Source organism: Lactuca virosa, chromosome 5, assembly GCF_052849685.1.
Source record: "Lactuca virosa cultivar CGN04683 chromosome 5, Lactuca_virosa_CGN04683_v6, whole genome shotgun sequence".
Lineage (NCBI taxonomy): Eukaryota > Viridiplantae > Streptophyta > Magnoliopsida > Asterales > Asteraceae > Lactuca > Lactuca virosa.
Genome location: NC_136430.1, coordinates 21,496,655 through 21,515,297, shown reverse-complemented (window position 1 = coordinate 21,515,297; position 18,643 = coordinate 21,496,655).

Here is an 18,643-nt window from a genome sequence, read left to right as displayed (position 1 = left end):
AAGTTTAGATTTCTGATACTTGGTGCTTCGAAAAGTCTTTTATTTGGACTCCACAAGTTTATACACCTTTCATTAGACAACTGACATGTGTGTCTAAACAATTTTAGAACTTAGAATAGTAAGTCCTGAATGTTCAAACTTTTTTCCATTTCTCAGAATTAGAACTATGAAGAGGATGCCATAATCATAATCGAATTTGAGAATGCAATTAACACAACTGTGATCTCTTTAAAATCTAGTTAGTGAAAGCGTTTCGTCACAATCATTTTCATGAAGCGGAGAGAAACCTTTACCACTTAGATTTAATGGTGTATGTGTTCCTATCCATGTGAATTTGTCAAAACCATAATCACAAGACAAGGTTTGTGCAAAACCAAACTCATATGAACTGAACTAGTTTAATCTTAATTTCCTGCCATCTAGAAGCACAAGGGTCCTACCATTGCTTCCATGTTGTTGAGCAGCTCACCTATACAAATCAATGTATTTTCCATTGATCAAGGTGCTTTGCGTTATGCATTCAAATGAGAACTAATAAAACTCACATGCATAGTCAAACTAACTGGAATAGGCACACAAACAAAAATATGTCTACACGATAGGTTATAAACCTTAAGTAGTGTGCTAGTGATAAACAATAGGTTTATTCTTGATTAGTTCCTGAACCTATTCAGGACCATTAAGAGTCCCACTGACTTCTTGACCTATAAGATTCTCCGTCAAGGAACATTTCTCGACAATCAAATATTCAAGAGTTAGTGTGAGTTCTTATCAACAAAAACACTTCACATAATTGGTCTTAGTTGGTTTTTGTCTTATCCAAGACATCACAATTACTAATTTCAAATGTGCAAGAGTAAGACACCTTTCACATTTCATGATGTGTTATAAACCTACTTAAGATTATGTCACTGAAGGCACAATCTTGGAGTATGATTCTAAGACTCGATTTTGGAACGAAGTATGACTAACCTTTTAGATTTAACCATTTCAACAATTCTTGATTCCTCTTCTTAGTCATGAAAGTGCACTAAGGTTTCCTTAGAGGATCAACTGAGATATGGTTCCATAATCATTACGATGATCATAAAACATGATACTAAAGTTTTTCCTTTCCTCTCAGATTGGAGAAACTTTTATCTTTCTGCCTAATTGATTCTTCTTATTCGTTCTGCTATACATTGAAACTTTTCAAGGTATTATAATTACACTTAAACTTGTAAGCATAACCATATTTACTGAACTTTCAGTAAATCATGATGAATATACTTTATCGTCCTTTGTGGTGGACCTGACCAGTACTCATCAATGTGTACTAGATCCTTTCATCTTTCACTTGACTTACATACATATGTAAACAAGGAATTAGTCTTAATTTCCCAAGTACCAAGGTTTTCATACATCACATGATTCCAGGTTTCTATCCAATTGAAACTTAGGAGATGAGAATCTTTCCTTACTTAGAAAATTACGACACTACCATAATTGATATAACTAAGAATCAAACCATTTTGAATATTTCTATTAAATAGAAACATATAAACAACAATTTTCATAAATTCCATTGCAAGGAAATATAAAATAAAATCAAAATTTATTTATTTATATAAGTATGGAAAAACTTATCCTTACAATGCAAATACAAATGAAAACTATGTTGGTATCTATTCCTAAGCAATCTATCATAACTCCTAAGCAGTAGCTTAAAAAAAATCTGATCATTGAACCATGCGATCGAAATCCATCTCTTCGCGATCAGAATCAACTTACTCTTCTTTCAAGCTTCCTTTCTCTTCTTTGATCCTTCAAAACATCAAAATGCAATCTTATCACATCATGTATTAAGAATCTATAAGTAGGAACTTAATAGAGTTAGACAGTCAAATTACCTGAAGTAGAACCATACAATTTGATTTTACCATCTTTTAGACCTCTTAGGTAGTCAGGGTAGCTTCGCTTCCAATGCCCCTTCAAATTGAAGTAGAAACAAGTGGACTCTTTGGCATTCGCACATGGAACTATCTCAGAATTTGGTTTTCTCTTATGATCAAATCTTTTGACCATGGCCAATTCCTCTCCCTTAGGAGAAGGAATCGTTGATGGGATATCTATGACATTGCCTATGTCCATGGCAACTTGGGAAGTAGATCTTCCAATCAATTTTGCTTTACCAGTGCGCCAAATCATTTCTGATTCAACAGCAACTTGCAAATAGGTAAGATCGATAAGGGTCACGTCATGATCTGTCACATAGTATTCTTTACCAAACTCACTATATAAATCAGGAAGTGAATGAAGAACAAAGTCAACAGCCAACATCCTTGGGAACATGACACCCAACATTCCTAGACTGTCAATATGCAGCTTCATGTCCAAGATATGAGCACATACAGACTTCCCATCTTTATGTTTGCTTGCCAATAGGGCTTGAGTGATTTTGAACTTTTCAAGTCGACGAACATGTGGGTCAGGGAGAATAATTGGAGGAGGTGGAGGAAGTGAAGAATGATTTCTATTTTCATGATGAAGCGTGGAACATCATCTTCATGAGAGAAGCTATTTTTCAAAAGATTCGGGAAGACCATAGTTGTCAGAATTAGACATCTACAAGGGAGAAATTCAAGTTAATTGATTTAAGTCCTTAATATAACACCCAAATGAAATACTAAGGCTAGGACTCAACACAATATTTTACAATTCGGAAGAGGGATGCCGTAATCTAATTGCAAAATATTTGAAGGAAGGTAAATGATGATTTACCAATTTCCACCATGAAAAACGAAACTGAACATTAGGTTTTAAATGAATTGAAATTCATAGATTCTTTGATATTCATTGAACTTTTCAATGGCAAGTTGAGTCTCGATTATGGCCTTCAAGTTTGTGACTGGGATACCGAGGATCATAAATAAGGTGTAAATAACTATGCAAATTAGCTTGGTACTCTCGAAGACATTTATCACCTAATCAATGTCCCGGTAAACCACACACTCTCCATTGATCTATGATAATCTCTGAGCTACCCATTGCCATCCTACATTAGACCCAGATTAGTGTGTCGGTTAACCACACACGCTCCACTAACGACCAATAAGGTGCAATGTGCAATTTCATGGATTAACACCAAATTCACATTTTTCCTAAGTAACTAAGATTTGGTAATTTATAAAACATTTAGTTACTTGTATTTCCTTATACGTATTAATGAAAGTTTGTTTCCTATCTTACTCGTTCGGCTAACGACCCTCCACTGGTCAAGGGTGCGGTAGATAAGAGTGGATACCTAATGACAGTCATTTTCCAAGTCGCTTCCTTAAACACCCCTTATAGACCAGCTTTGTGAATGAGGCCTACTAACGGTAAGACTGACTTTTAACTTATATATATAATATATTAGACTTTTAATTTTATATAGTCTAAGGGTTTATTTTAAACATTTAAAATACTAGGAGGTTTAATCTTTTAAATAAATTAGACTTTTAATTCAACTAAACATTAAACCTTTCTATTATGGATTTATTAATACTCTTTTAATTAATCTTTTAATTAATTATCAACAAAGCCATAATTTAAAACCTTTTATTTCTAAATTTAAGTTATGAAACCAAAGAGTATTAGTATTTAATATTTCACAATTAAAACTTTTAATCAATTTTTAAATTCCAAAACTTGAGGCCATGTTTTGAAACCTTTTCAAAACCTTTTGGATTCCAAAACTTGATGGCAAGTTTGTAACTTCTCAAGACCTTTTGAATTCTAAAACATGATGGCAAGTTTTGTAACTCTTCAAAGCCATTTAGATCAAATTTTAACCAATTAAAATAATCATATAATATTATTTTTTACTAATTTGACCTAATTCAACTCATATAGCAAGATAATTTCAAATTAAATAATACAAATAATTAGCTTATCATATAATCTAGTAATTATCTTAAAATTTGAAAATTTATCTTTTAATTAGATGTGGATAGTCACTACCATGTCAGATTAAACAGATTTTATGATACAAAACAGTTTATAGTAATGAACCTAATCTAATTCTGGCAAAAAAAAACTCAAAAAACTGCCAACTGATGATCCAACTCGTCGAGTCGGATATTGGACTCGTCAAGTTGGCATGTATGAAGCTCGACTCATCGAGTCAGTTCATTGGACTCGTCGAGTCCACTGATCAGACATCAATTTTTCAATTTTTTCAACTTTGAACAATCAAGTAATGCATCACTATAACAGAAAACTCCCATGGCTCTGATACCACTATTAGGTTTTGAGCACTATAACACTCCTATGGTGCACAACAACCCTAATTCCTTGGATTTATGTGTTCTCTAATTATTCATACAATTTCATATTATCCAAATCATATACCCTAGCTAGCATGTAATTAGAGATATACATCATAAAAACTAGTTAGATGAATACCTCTTTTATGTAGCTTGTACAACTTGACCTTTCAAGAGCTTAACACCTCAAATGTGATGCCTCTAATAAGTCACAAACACCATAAGAAAATGGAGGATAATGAGAGAGAGGCTAGGAGGCACACAAAAGCAGTTAGGGTTCTTCTTGGAACTCTTTAGGGGCCTTTTTGGTGATGCTAGGGGTTACATTTATAGTGTGTAATTCCTAGGGTTTCACTTGTAAACCCTAATTCACTTCCTTGGGCCTTTAGTGCAATAATCCATATGATAAGCCCTTTGGATTAACTCTTCATTGACTCCCACATAAAATTAGTCTATCCTAATCAACATGGATGTTAGCCCAAACTATATGTATTACTTGATTTACTTAATCGGTCCCCGTTAATTTAATTAGTCTCTTTTGATCGCTAAATTAATTCCAAATTAATTCTTAACCAATACCAATTAAATAATATGATTTCTCAATTAATATATTATTTTTATAATATATTAATAAATCACAAATTAACTCTTTCTTAAATATCCATCTTATCAAATTGCTCCGGTGAAGGCAACCCAAAATGACCATGCTACTATCGGGTCAAGTACATACAAATTATAGTTATGGGCATAGACACCTAATCCAACAGTTACAAGTCGATATCAGAGCCTCGGTTTGAGTGAATTGGATGACCATTCATGAGAATCCAGACTCAAACTGGGGAACTGCAAAAGTTTTTAAATGGTTTTCAAAATTGTTTTCAAAAACAACTTAGGAAGGATGCGATGTGTACGATCAGAGGAAGCAAGAAAGCATACCCCAAGTTGCGCACACTGTTATTTGCTAATATGTGTATGTTAGAACATCACGCTTGTTGTAGGATAGGGATCTTTAGGACTTGCATGATAGAATTGCCTGACACGTGATGCTTTATTTACTATAGAGTTTTCTTGCTTATTGTTAAAGGACTCTTTCGGGTGTGAATTAACTATTAACTGAATACCTTAAGTCACATGCTACATGGGTTAAATAGTTTTTGAGTGAAGGATTTGGTCATATGGCACAAATCTTTTTTTAGTCCAGCCGTTGTAGGGTTGAATCTTTTATTCAAAAATTATTTAAGTTATGTTGCATGTGATTGTATTCATGTGGTAGTTAACTAGAACCGATGGGGGTCATTTGACAATTGATGGTAGGATGAGGTGTGGATCCTAGAAGAGCCTAGGAAGTATTTTAGTGCGGCTGCTACGCTGTTGAGTAGGTATTGGGAGTATTATAATCAGTAGGTGATTTAGAGGACCCAGGATGATTCTTGAGGAAAGTATGGATAGGTGTCAAAGGTAGTGTTGGGCCTGTACTACTGGAAGCACATGATATATACTCGAATCAAGGAAAATTTAGGGGATTCTAAGGGCTGGTTAGGGAAGATAGCATAATTTGATATCACAATTCGTGGCAGTGGTTCCATATACGTCGATCTTTTGGTTATGGTTGCCCATGAATGATGATGGGTCTGGTAAGTGTTTTGGGCCTCATTGGTGATGTCAGTTTGGGTTTTGAAGGGTGCAAACCTAGGTGAGTTTATTGGTTTTAAGGTCTCGAGGGCCTTACTCGAGGTCGTGTGTTTGAGTCGCAGGACTCAAGAAGGAAATGACTGTTATGTTTGGCTTGAGGATTTCATCTGGAATCTGAGTGGTTGACAGATGGGTTGGAATGTCACAAGCTATGGCAAGGATATGTCCTGACAGTATTCCGAGAAGGAGTGAGCAGGCTTGTGACTTTAAGAATATAAGATATTATCGTCTCATAATCACTCGTGATAAAATACATGAAGTGATTCAGATGAGCGTGGGTTTAATCCAATACTCAAATCTTATTACAGGAGTACTCATGAACACTGCAGCAAACATGTGCTATATCTAAGCACTTAGACAATCTACAGTCGCATTCATGACAGTCTTACCTCATTACTTACTTCCAAAGTACGATTGACCATGGATGTTTGAATAACCTATTTATTCGGGAAGTAAACCATACGAAGTGAAACACAAGAATAATTGAATCCAATAAGGTCTCAAAACTTTTGAATATAAATAAAAACACTTATTATTTAATCACCATATTGATAACACATTATTCAATGTATAATGTTTCGACTAATAAAGTTAATACTTGCATTAAAACAATAGTTATCCCATGCTCCAAGTATGCACGCTATGTTTACCTATGGTCATTGCTTTGTGAAATAAATCAATTGTAAACATTTCCAATGACACTCATTTCACAATTCAAAATCCTCATCGTAAGTGTAAGAATACGAAATTCTTGCCACTATTAGAATGTGTCGGATTCTAAACTATCAGGCAATGATCATTTTGTAATGTCAGTGCACCAAAGTCACAGAGAGTTGGACAATGATATTACAAATTACTCCACTGGAGATTGTTACAGGACAATTCCACATATACGAAGTCTCATATTCGAAGTACATTCCTTTGAACATCCTTCTTGCATGAAAGTTTCTAACTTACACATAGATTCTTAATATCTAACTCCCATTATGGAAACATTTCCATATTTTCCATGTGACAATCCTATGTATTCATAATCATGTCAATATGGTCCATCCATTACTATACTTCCAACTTTCCATAAGCAACCAATCTTTGGCAAACCTTGGATTGTCCTTAACAGTTGTTTAACAACTTTGGTCATATACGGTTCTGGTCCGTTTTCCTTCTTAATGCCCTAGGCATTTGGGAAATTCAGAACACACAAATATTATAGCATATGGAATCGATCCTATACCCGAAGCATATGGGACACGATTCATAATGTCTTACATAAAGACATGATACTTTATCAGTGTCTTGCTATAACATTTCCATATATAGAATTTCCTTACAGTGAATCATTTCATCATAACATCCATATATGTTCATGACTAAATTCTATTAAGATCTCAATCTAAGCTTTTAGATTTGAAATGAAGTATGAGTTCCTCTCACTTAATTATAGAAAAATAATTTTTTCAAACCGTGCAACTTTGCAAACTTTTGTTTTCTATAATTAGCATTGCTAACCCGCAATACTTAATGTAATAATTGTGATCCCACTAGAATAATAATTACATTCTTACAAGCATAACACTTATGCTCCCACTAGCTTTGACATGTACCCAGAAATCAGTTGGACTTCTAGAAATCAATACTTATTGAGTTTCTTTCCAAAGTTTAGATTTCTGATACTTGGTGCTTCGAAAAGTCTTTTATTTGGACTCCACAAGTTTATACACCTTTCATTAGACAACTGACATGTGTGTCTAAACAATTTTAGAACTTAGAACAGTAAGTCCTAAATGTTCAAACTTTTTTCCATTTCTCAGAATTCGAACTATCAAGAGGGATGCCATAATCATAATCGAATTTGAGAATGCAATTAACACAACTGTGATCTCTTTAAAATCTACTTAGTTAAAGCGTTTCGTCACAATCATTTTCATGAAGCGGAGAGAAACCTTTACCACTTAGATTTAATGGTGTATGTGTTCCTATCCATGTGAATTTGTCAAAACCATAATCACAAGACAAGGTTTGTGACAAAACCAAACTCATATGAACTGAACTAGTTTAATCTTAATTTCCTACCATCTAGAAGCACAAGGGTCCTACCATTGCTTCCATGTTGTTGAGCAGCTCACCTATACAAATCAATGTATTTTCCATTGATCAAGGTGCTTTGCGTTATGCACTCAAATGAGAACTCATAAAACTCACATGCATAGTCAAACTAACTGGAATAGGTACACAAACAAAAATATGTCTACACGATAGGTTATAAACCTTAAGTCGTGTGCTAGTGATAAACAATAGGTTTATTCTTGATTAGTTCCTGAGCCTATTCAGGACCATTAAGACTCCCACTGACCTCTTGACATATAAGATTCTCCGTCAAGGAACATTTCTCGACAATCAAATATTCAAGAGTTAGTGTGAGTTCTTATCAACAAAAACACTTCACATAATTGGTCTTAGTTGGTTTTTGTCTTATCCAAGACATCACCATTACTAATTTCAAATGTGCAAGAGTAAGACACCTTTCACATTTCATGATGTGTTATAAACCTACTTAAGATTATGTCACTGAAGGCACAATCTTGGAGTATGATTCTTAGACTCGATTTTGGAACTAAGTATGACTCACCTTTTTGATTTAACCATTTCAACAATTCTTGATCCTCTTCTTAGTCATGAAAGTGCACTAAGGTTCCTTAGAGGATCAACTGAGATATGGTTCCATAATCATTACGATGATCATAAAACATGATACTAAAGTTCTTTCCTTTCCTCTCAGATTGGAGAAACTTTTATCTTTCTACCTAATTGATTCTTCTTATTCGTTCTGCTATACATTGAAACTTTTCAAGGTATTATAATTACACTTAAACTTGTAAGCATAACCATATTTACTGAACTTTCAGTAAATCATGATGAATATACTTTATCGTCCTTTGTGGTGGACCTGACCAGTACTCATCAATGTGTACTAGATCCTTTCATCTTTCACTTGACTTACATACATATGTAAACAAGGAATTAGTCTTAATTTCCCAAGTACCAAGGTTTTCATACATCATATGATTCCAGGTTTCTATCCAATTGAAACTTAGGAGATGAGAATCTTTCCTTACTTAGAAAATTACGACACTACCATAATTGATATAACTAAGAATCAAACCATTTTGAATATTTCTATTAAATAGAAACATATAAACAACAATTTTCATAAATTCCATTGCAAGGAAATATAAAATAAAATCAAAATTTATTTATTTATATAAGTATGGAAAAACTTATCCTTACAAGGCAAATACAAATAAAAACTATGTTGGTATCTATTCCTAAGCAATCTATCATAACTCCTAAGCAGTAGCTTAAAAAAATCTGATCATTGAACAATGCAATCTAAATCCATCTCTTCGCGATCAGAATCAACTTACTCTTCTTTCAAGCTTCCTTTCTCTTCTTTGATCCTACAAAACATCAAAATGCAATCTTATCACATCATGTATTAAGAATCTATAAGTAGAAACTTAATAGAGTTAGACAGTCAAATTACCTGAAGTAGAACCATACAATTTGATTTTACCATCTTTTAGACCTCTCAGGTAGTCAGGGTAGCTTCGCTTCCAATGCCCCTTCAAATGGAAGTAGAAACAAGTGGACTCTTTGGCATTTGCACATGGAACTATCTCAGAATTGGCTTTTCTCTTATGATCAAATCTTTTGACCATGGCCAATTCCTCTCCCTTAGGAGAAGGAATCGTTGATGGGATAGTTATGGCATTGCCTATGTCCATGGCAACTTGGGAAGTAGATCTTCCAATCAATTTTGCTTTACCAGTGCGCCAAATCATTTCTGATTCAGCAGCAACTTGCAAATAGGTAAGATCGATAAGGGTCACGTCATGATCTGTCACATAGTATTCTTTACTAAACTCACTATATAAATCAGGAAGTGAATGAAGAACAAAGTCAACAGCCAGCTTCCTTGGGAACATGACACCCAACATTCCCAGACTGTCAATATGCAGCTTCATGTCCAAGATATGAGCACATACAGACTTCCCATCTTTATGTTTGCTTGCCAATAGGGCTTGAGTGATTTTGAACTTTTCAAGTCGACGAACATGTGGGTCAGGGAGAATAATTGGAGGAGGTGGAGGAAGTGAAGAATGATTTCTATTTTCAAGATGAAGCGTGGAACATCATCTTCATGAGAGAAGCTATTTTTCAAAAGATTCGGGAAGACCATAGTTGTCAGAATTAGACATCTACAAGGGAGAAATTCAAGTTAATTGATTTAAGTCCTTAATATAACACCCAAATGAAATACTAAGGCTAGGACTCAACACAATATTTTACAATTCGGAAGAGGGATGTCGTAATCTAATTGCAAAATATTTGAAGGTAGGTAAATGATGATTTACCAATTTCCACCATGAAAAACGAAACTGAACATTACGTTTTAAATGAATTGAAATTCATAGATTCTTTGATATTCATTGAACTTTTCAATGGCAAGTTTAGTCTCGATTATGGCCTTCAAGTTTGTGACTGGGATACCGAGGATCACAAACAAGGTGTAAATAACTATGCAAATTAGCTTGGTACTCTCGAAGACATTTATCACCTAATCAATGTCCCGGTAAACCACACACTCTCCATTGATCTTTGATAATCTCTGAGCTACCCATTGCCATCCTACATTAGACCCAGATTAGTGTGTCGGTTAACCACACACGCTCCACTAACGACCTATGAGGTGCAATGTGCAATTTCATGGATTAACACCAAATTCACATTTTTCCTAAGTAACTAAGATTTGGGAATTTATAAAACATTTAGTTACTCGTATTTCCTTATACGTATTAATGAAAGTTTGTTTCCTATCTTACTCGTTCGGCTAACGACCCTCCACTGGTCAAGGGTGCGGTGGGTAAGAGTGGATACCTAATGGCGGTCATTTTCCAAGCTGCTTCCTTAAACATCCCTTATAGACCAGCTTCGTTAATGAAGCCTACTAACGGTAAGACTGACTTTTAACTTATATATATAATATATTAGACTTTTAATTTTATATAGTCTAAGGGTTTATTTTAAACATTTAAAATACTAGGAGGTTTAATCTTTTAAATAAATTAGACTTTTAATTCAACTAAACATTAAACCTTTCTATTATGGATTTATTAATACACTTTTAATTAATCTTTTAATTAATTATCAACAAAGCCATAATTTAAAACCTTTTATTTCTAAATTTAAGTTATGAAACCAAAGAGTATTAGTATTTAATATTTCATAATTAAAACTTTTAATCAATTTTTAAATTCCAAAACTTGAGGCCATGTTTTGAAACCTTTTCAAAACCTTTTGGATTCCAAAACTTGATGGCAAGTTTGTAACTTCTCAAGACCTTTTGAATTCTAAAACATGATGGCAAGTTTTGTAACTCTTCAAAGCCATTTAGATCAAATTTTAACCAATTAAAATAATCATATAATATTATTTTTTACTAATTTGACCTAATTCAACTCATATAGCAAGATAATTTCAAATTAAATAATACAAATAATTAGCTTATCATATAATCTAGTAATTATCTTAAAATTTGAAAATTTATCTTTTAATTAGATGAGGATAGTCACTACCATGTCAGATTAAGCAGATTTTATGATACAAAACAGTTTATAGTAATGAACCTAATTTAATTATGGCCAAAAAAACTCAAAAAACTGCCAACTGATGATCCAACTCGTCGAGTCGGATATTGGACTCGTCAAGTTGGCATGTATGAAGCTCGACTCATCGAGTCAGTTCATTGGACTCGTCGAGTCCACTGATCAGACATCAATTTTTCAATTTTTTCAACTTGGAACAATCAAGTAATGCATCACTATAACAGAAAACTCCCATGGCTCTGATACCACTATTGGGTTTTGAGCACTATAACACTCCTATGGTGCATAACAACCCTAATTCCTTGGATCTATGTTTTCTCTAATTATTCATACAATTTCATATTATCCAAATCATATACCCTAGCTAGCATGCAATTAGAGATATACATCATAAAAACTAGTTAGATGAATACCTCTTTTATGTAGCTTGTACAACTTGACCTTTCAAGAGCTTAACACCTCAAATGTGATGCCTCTAATAAGTCACAAACACCATAAGAAAATGGAGGATAATGAGAGAGAGGCTAGGAGGCACACAAAAACAGTTAGGGTTCTTCTTGGAACTCCTTAGGGGCCTTTTTGGTGATGCTAGGGGTTACATTTATAGTGTGTAATTCCTAGGGTTTCACTTGTAAACCCTAATTCACTTCCTTGGGCCTTTAGTGCAATAATCCATATGATAAGCCCTTTGGATTAACTCTTCATTGACTCCCACATAAAATTAGTCTATCCTAATCAACATGGATGTTAGCCCAAACTATATGTATTACTTGATTTACTTAATCGGTCCCCGTTAATTTAATTAGTCTCTTTTGATCGCTAAATTAATTCCAAATTAATTCTTAACCAATACCAATTAAATAATATGATTTCTCAATTAATATATTATTTTTATAATATATTAATAAATCACAAATTACCTCTTTCTTAAATATCCATCCTATCAAATTGCTCCGGTGAAGGCAACCCAAAATGACCATGCTACTATCGGGTCAAGTACATACAAATTATAGTTATGGGCATAGACACCTAATCCAACAGTTACAAGTGGATATCAGAGCCTCGGTTTGAGAGAATTGGATGACCATTCATAAGAATCCAGACTCAAACTGGGGAACTGCAAAAGTTTTTAAATGGTTTTCAAAATTGTTTTCAAAAACAACTAAGGAAGGATGCGATGTGTACGATCAGAGGAAGCAAGAAAGTATACCCCAAGTTGTGCACACTGTTATTTGCTATTATGTGTATGTTAGAACATCACGCTTGTTGTAGGATAGGGATCTTTAGGAATTGCATGATAGAATTGCCTGACACGTGATGCTTTATTTACTATAAAGTTTTCTTGCTTATTGTTAAAGGACTCTTTCGGGTGTGAATTAACTATTAACTGAATACCTTAAGTCACATGCTACATGGGTTAAATAGTTTTTGAGTGAAGGATTTGGTCATATGGCGCAGATCTTTTTTTAGTCCAGCCGTTGTAGGGTTGAATCTTTTATTCAAAAATTATTTAAGTTATGTTGCATGTGATTGTATTCATGTGGTAGTTAATTAGAACCGATGGGGGTCATTTGACAATTGATGGTAGGATGAGGTGTGGATCCTATAAGAGCCTAGGAAGTATTTTAGTGCGGCTGCTACGCTGTTGAGTAGGTATTGGGAGTATTATAATCAGTAGGTGACTTAGAGGACCCAGGATGATTCTTGAGGAAAGTATGGATAGGTGTCAAAGGTAGTGTTGGGCCTGTACTACTGGAAGCACATGATCTATACTCGAATCAAGGAAAATTTAGGGGATTCTAAGGGCTGGTCAGGGAAGATAGCATAATTTGATATCAAAATTCATGGCAGTGGTTCCATATATGTCGATCTTTTGGTTATGGTTGCCCATAAATGATGATGGGTCTGGTAAGTGTTTTGGGCCTCATTGGTGATTTCAGTTTGGGTTTTGAAGGGTGCAAACCTAGGTGAGTTTATTGGTTTTAAGGTCTCGAGGGCCTTACTCGAGGTCGTGTGTTTGAGTCGCAGGACTCAAGAAGGAAATGACTGTTATGTTTGGCTTGAGGATTTCAGCTGGGATCTGAGTGGTTGACAGATGGGTTGGAATGTCACAAGCTATGGCAAGGATATGTCCTGACAGTATTCCGAGAAGGAGTGAGCAGGCTTGTGACTTTCTGAGTTAGGATGTCATCCCAGCATGGGGGCTAGTTGGCTGCGGTATTTGGCGAGAGTAAGACAGTGTAGGAATGCACAGGAAGATTGATGTGGTATATATGCTTAGTGATGCGATCAAGGGTCTGTTTTCCTTGGGTACAGGCAGGTTAGGTACCAGATTGCCGGTTGGGATTGCAGGCAAGGAGTGTATGTTTTGGATAGTAAGTCGGTGTTTTTATTATGCGTTTTCATGAAATCCTTAATGTTAAAGGTAGTTATGATTGGAAAATTTTTTGACCTCTTCATCTGACTCAGGGTTTGCTTGTTCCTTATCTGGAAGATCATCTTGCGTGTGTTATGCATTCCAAGAGTCAGGGATGGTTTGTACCTAGTTGATCCGGTTTGAGATATGGTTTCGTTATAACACCAGTCAGTGTAGTTCGAACCCCAAGTGGGGGGAACTAGAGATTTTACTTAGAGGATCATCGATGTGTTAAAGTTTGTGGTTTCGGAAGAATGGTTCATAGGGATCTGTGGTGCGGGTATGCGATATTTCGGTCTAATACTTGGTTAAGTTAGGCGTTTAGAGTAAGTGGCTATCAGATGTGTGTGCCCAGGAAATACATGAATTGTCTCACAGCAGGAAGTAGTTGGTCAAGGAGCTCGTTGTAGAAATTAGTTCCTTTTTGGGATAGCAATGAATAGATGAAGAGGCGCTAGGATCGCTCAGGTTGAGTATCGTTTGTTGAGGGACTTGTCAGCTCTTTGTATGGATTGCTATTTACAGTCTAGATTGGGCAGACGTCGATCGGCAAATCAGTTTCAGAGACGGGTATGTTAAGCTCCGTATGGGTTTTGGTTCACTGGATTAGGTGTCAATGTGTTCTCGATCGTTGGTCATTTCAAATATCATCAAAGTGGAGATTCTTAAGAAGTTTTGAGTTGTATCAGTTGAAGTTCAACGGATTCATCAACCTATCGTCAAGATCGACTCAAGTTTGGAAAATGTCCTTGGTTATTGGTGTTGGATAAGGTGTCTAAGTCCATAACTATTTATGGTATGTACTTGACCCGACCCGGCATGGTCCATTTGGGTTGCATGGAACCATGCAATTGGATAAACCAAAATGAGAGAAATAACACTTATGGTTTATTAATATATTATAAGTTCTAATATATTAATAATATTATTTAATTAGTTTGATCAAGAATTAATTTAGAATTAATTAAGTGATCAAAAGATAACTAATTAAATATATGGGTAGATTATGTAAATCTTCCATATCTTATATAGTGCGCTAAGAGGCTCCATGGATTATCAAGTTGGGTTCCACCCATAGGATGCTCCATGGGAGTTACAAACCCATGGGTCATGGAAATGAAGAGTCATGACACATTAGGGTTTACATGGTGTAACCCTAGATGTGTCAACACTATATAAGAAACCCATTCTCCACCAAAATTGGGGACACTGAGAAACAAGAGGGCTAGAGCCGATTTTGCAAGTGTAAGATTCTCTCAAAGTTTACTCCTTTGCATTTGGTGTTGTGTGAAGCATTTGAGGCATCACACTTGGGGTGCTAGGCTCACAAGGTTTCAAGGATCATAATCAACAACAAGGTAAGTTATTCTATCTTTCATTCAAGTTAAAAATGTTCCCCATGTATGCTAGATAGGAATATAACCTTGGAATTCAACTTTGCAAGATAATTGGACAAACATAGATCCAAGATTATTAGGCTTGCATGAACACTTAGGAAGTGTTAGAATGCTCAAAACACATCAGTGGTATCAGAGCCTAGGTTTGTTTGTTGTTTTTTTTTTGTGCAAGTTACTCGTCGAGTCTGTTCTTGCACTCGACGAGTAGAGGCTGCAGTTTTCATAATTTCGACATTTGTTGCTGGAAATGGACTAGAAACATTACCCTAAACTGTTTTGGTGTTTTAAAACTTGTTTTAGATGGTGTAATGTTTATGCTAATCCATTTACAATGGCAATTATCAAAATTACAAGTTTTTTTAAGTGTAATTTTTGATTCTTGAAAGTGTTCATATTCATGTTCTTGAACTTATGAAGATTAGATGATCATAGGAATTGTTTGTAACCTTCATGGTAGTTTAATTCATGATCATAATGTGTTTTAATGGAGTGCATAACTTGTTCTCAAGTTATGGAAAACCAAAAGTCTCACTTTTATTAAAGCCATTAAAAGAACACAAGAGTTATAAAAATGAAGAGTCTTCATTTTTATTACTCAATTAATTCATAAGTTATAAGAAATAAAAAGTTTTGGAAGTTTACAAAACTTGCCCTCAAGTTTTGGAACAAGTAAAGTCTTGATTAAAACTTTAGTTCCAACCCTTAGAATTTTAAAAGTTAAAATTCAACCCTTATACTTTATAATATTATAAGTTACTAATATATATATGTATACGATCAAGTCGTCTTACCGCTAGTACGCCTCATTCACGAAGCCGGTCTATAAGGGGGGTATAAGGTTGTTGCCTATAAAATGGCAACTTAATGGGTGTCCACTCTCACCCACCACTTCCTTGATCGGTGGAGGGTCGCTAGCCGAACGGTTAGGACAAGGACTTCTAAATTCTCATTAAAAGTATGATGAATATTATAAAGTAACTAAATGCTTTTATTAAATTCCCAATCTTAGTTACTTTAGGAAAATGTGAATAAGGTGCTAATCCATGAAATTACACTTTACACTTTGTTTAAGTCGTTAGTGGAGCTCGTGTGGTTAACCGGCACACTAACTTGGACTTAACAAGGTAGGTAAAGGGTGACTTAAAGTTTATTATAGGTCGGTGGAGCTCGTGTGGTTAACCGGCACATCGATTGAGTAATAAACATTGAGTGTACCAAGTGATTTGCATGGTTACTTCACACCTCGTTTTGTGATCCTCGGTATCCCAGTCACAAAACTTGGAGGGCACACTCGAGATTGAAACATGCCTTTGAAAAGTTCATTGAATCTCAAAAGAATTTAGGAATTTCTAAGAACCAATTAAAAACCTAATATTTATATTTCGTTTTTCATGGTGGAAATTGGTGAATCGTCATTCACCTACCTTTCAAATATGTTATAGCTTGGATTACGGCATACCTCTTCTAAGTTATAATATATTGTGATTGGATCCTAGCCTTAATATTACATTTGGGTGTTTTATTAAGGACTCTCTTAATATCTAAACTAATCTTGTTCTATTATTTCAGATGTCTTCAAAAAATGCTGCTTCTGGCTCTAATCCTAATGGCTCCTTTACCCTTATGAACTTGTGTGGGAAAGTCACTTTTGATGGATCCAACTTCAATGAATGGATCAGAAACATCAGGATGATTACCCGCTACGAGGACAAAGAATATGTCCTTGACAAGGAGCTGAAGGAGATTGATGAGACCACTGCAACTCCCCAGGATATCGCTGACTTCCGGGCACATGAAAGGGATGCTATAAAAGTGGCATGCATCATGTTGGCCACAATGACAGCGGAACTCCAAAAGTCCTATGAGGACTTCTACCCTTTTGAAATGCACCAAGATCTGATGGAAAGATACCATCAAAGTGCACGACAAGAGAGGTATGAAATCATATGCTCTATCATAACAACCATGATGAAGGACGGGGAATCCGTCACGAGCCACATGCAGAAAATGCAAAGGTATGTGGATCGGTTGCTGAAGATTAATGTGAACTTCCCTGAGGAGCTTGCAATAGATATTATTTTGCACTCCTTACCATCGTGCTATGATCAATTCCGCATGACATATCACATGAATAAGGAAGAGGTCACACTCAGCAAACTTCAGGACCTCCTCAAGACCGCAGAAACAGGTCTTAAGGGTAAGTCGGTGGTTAACACTCCTACTCCAAACTCCGCCCCGGTTTTGGCAATCGGGAAAGGTAGAGGGAAGAAGAGGAGGAGCTCTTCGAAGGGTACCAAGGCTAGGACCCTTGATGGCTCTTCTTCAAGTGGAACCAAGAAAGGTTTCGTCACTCCTTCTTCTGACCCTAAAGAGGCTGAATGCTTCTATTGCCATGAAAAGTAACATTGGAAGCGGAACTGCCCAAAGTACCAGCAAGATGTGAAGGATGGGAAAGTTAAACCCAACCATGCAGGTATTTACACTATCTTATCTAATAACTCACCCCATTCTAACTCTTGGGTCCTTGATACCGGTTGTGGTATTCATATCTGTTCTGATTTGCAGGGACTAACAAGAAGTGAGAATGTGGAGCATGGAAGAATAAACTTAATCATGGGGAATAGGAAAGCTTTACCTGTCACCAAGATTGGAGTTTATACTTTATCCCTAAGTAGTGGGTTTAGTTTAGATTTGAATAAATGTTGTTATTCGCCAGAAATGGGAAGAAATATTAATTCCTTTCATGCATTGTATAAACAAGGTTTCACCTTTTCATTTGATAATGAAGTTGGTTCGATTAATGCTTTCTTTAATAATGTTCTTTATTTTAAAGCATTACCTTGTGATGGTGTGTATGAAACTGTATCTGTGGTTGATAACTTAGGAAATAATGTATTATGTATTGATTCTGTTAATGATAATAACTTGGATAAAGCATCATTATGGCATTGTTGTCTTGGACATATAAGCAAGAAACACATAGGCCAACTCCAAAAGGATGGAGTATTGGAGTCATTTGACCTAAAGTCAGATAATAGTTGCGAATCATGCTTACTTAGAAAAATGACAAAGTCACCCTTCACAGGTTCTTGTGAGAAGGGTGAAGGTTTGTTGGATCTTATACACACGGATGTGTGTGGGCCCTTCTAACATGCCACAAGGGATGCTAATCGTTATTATTTGACT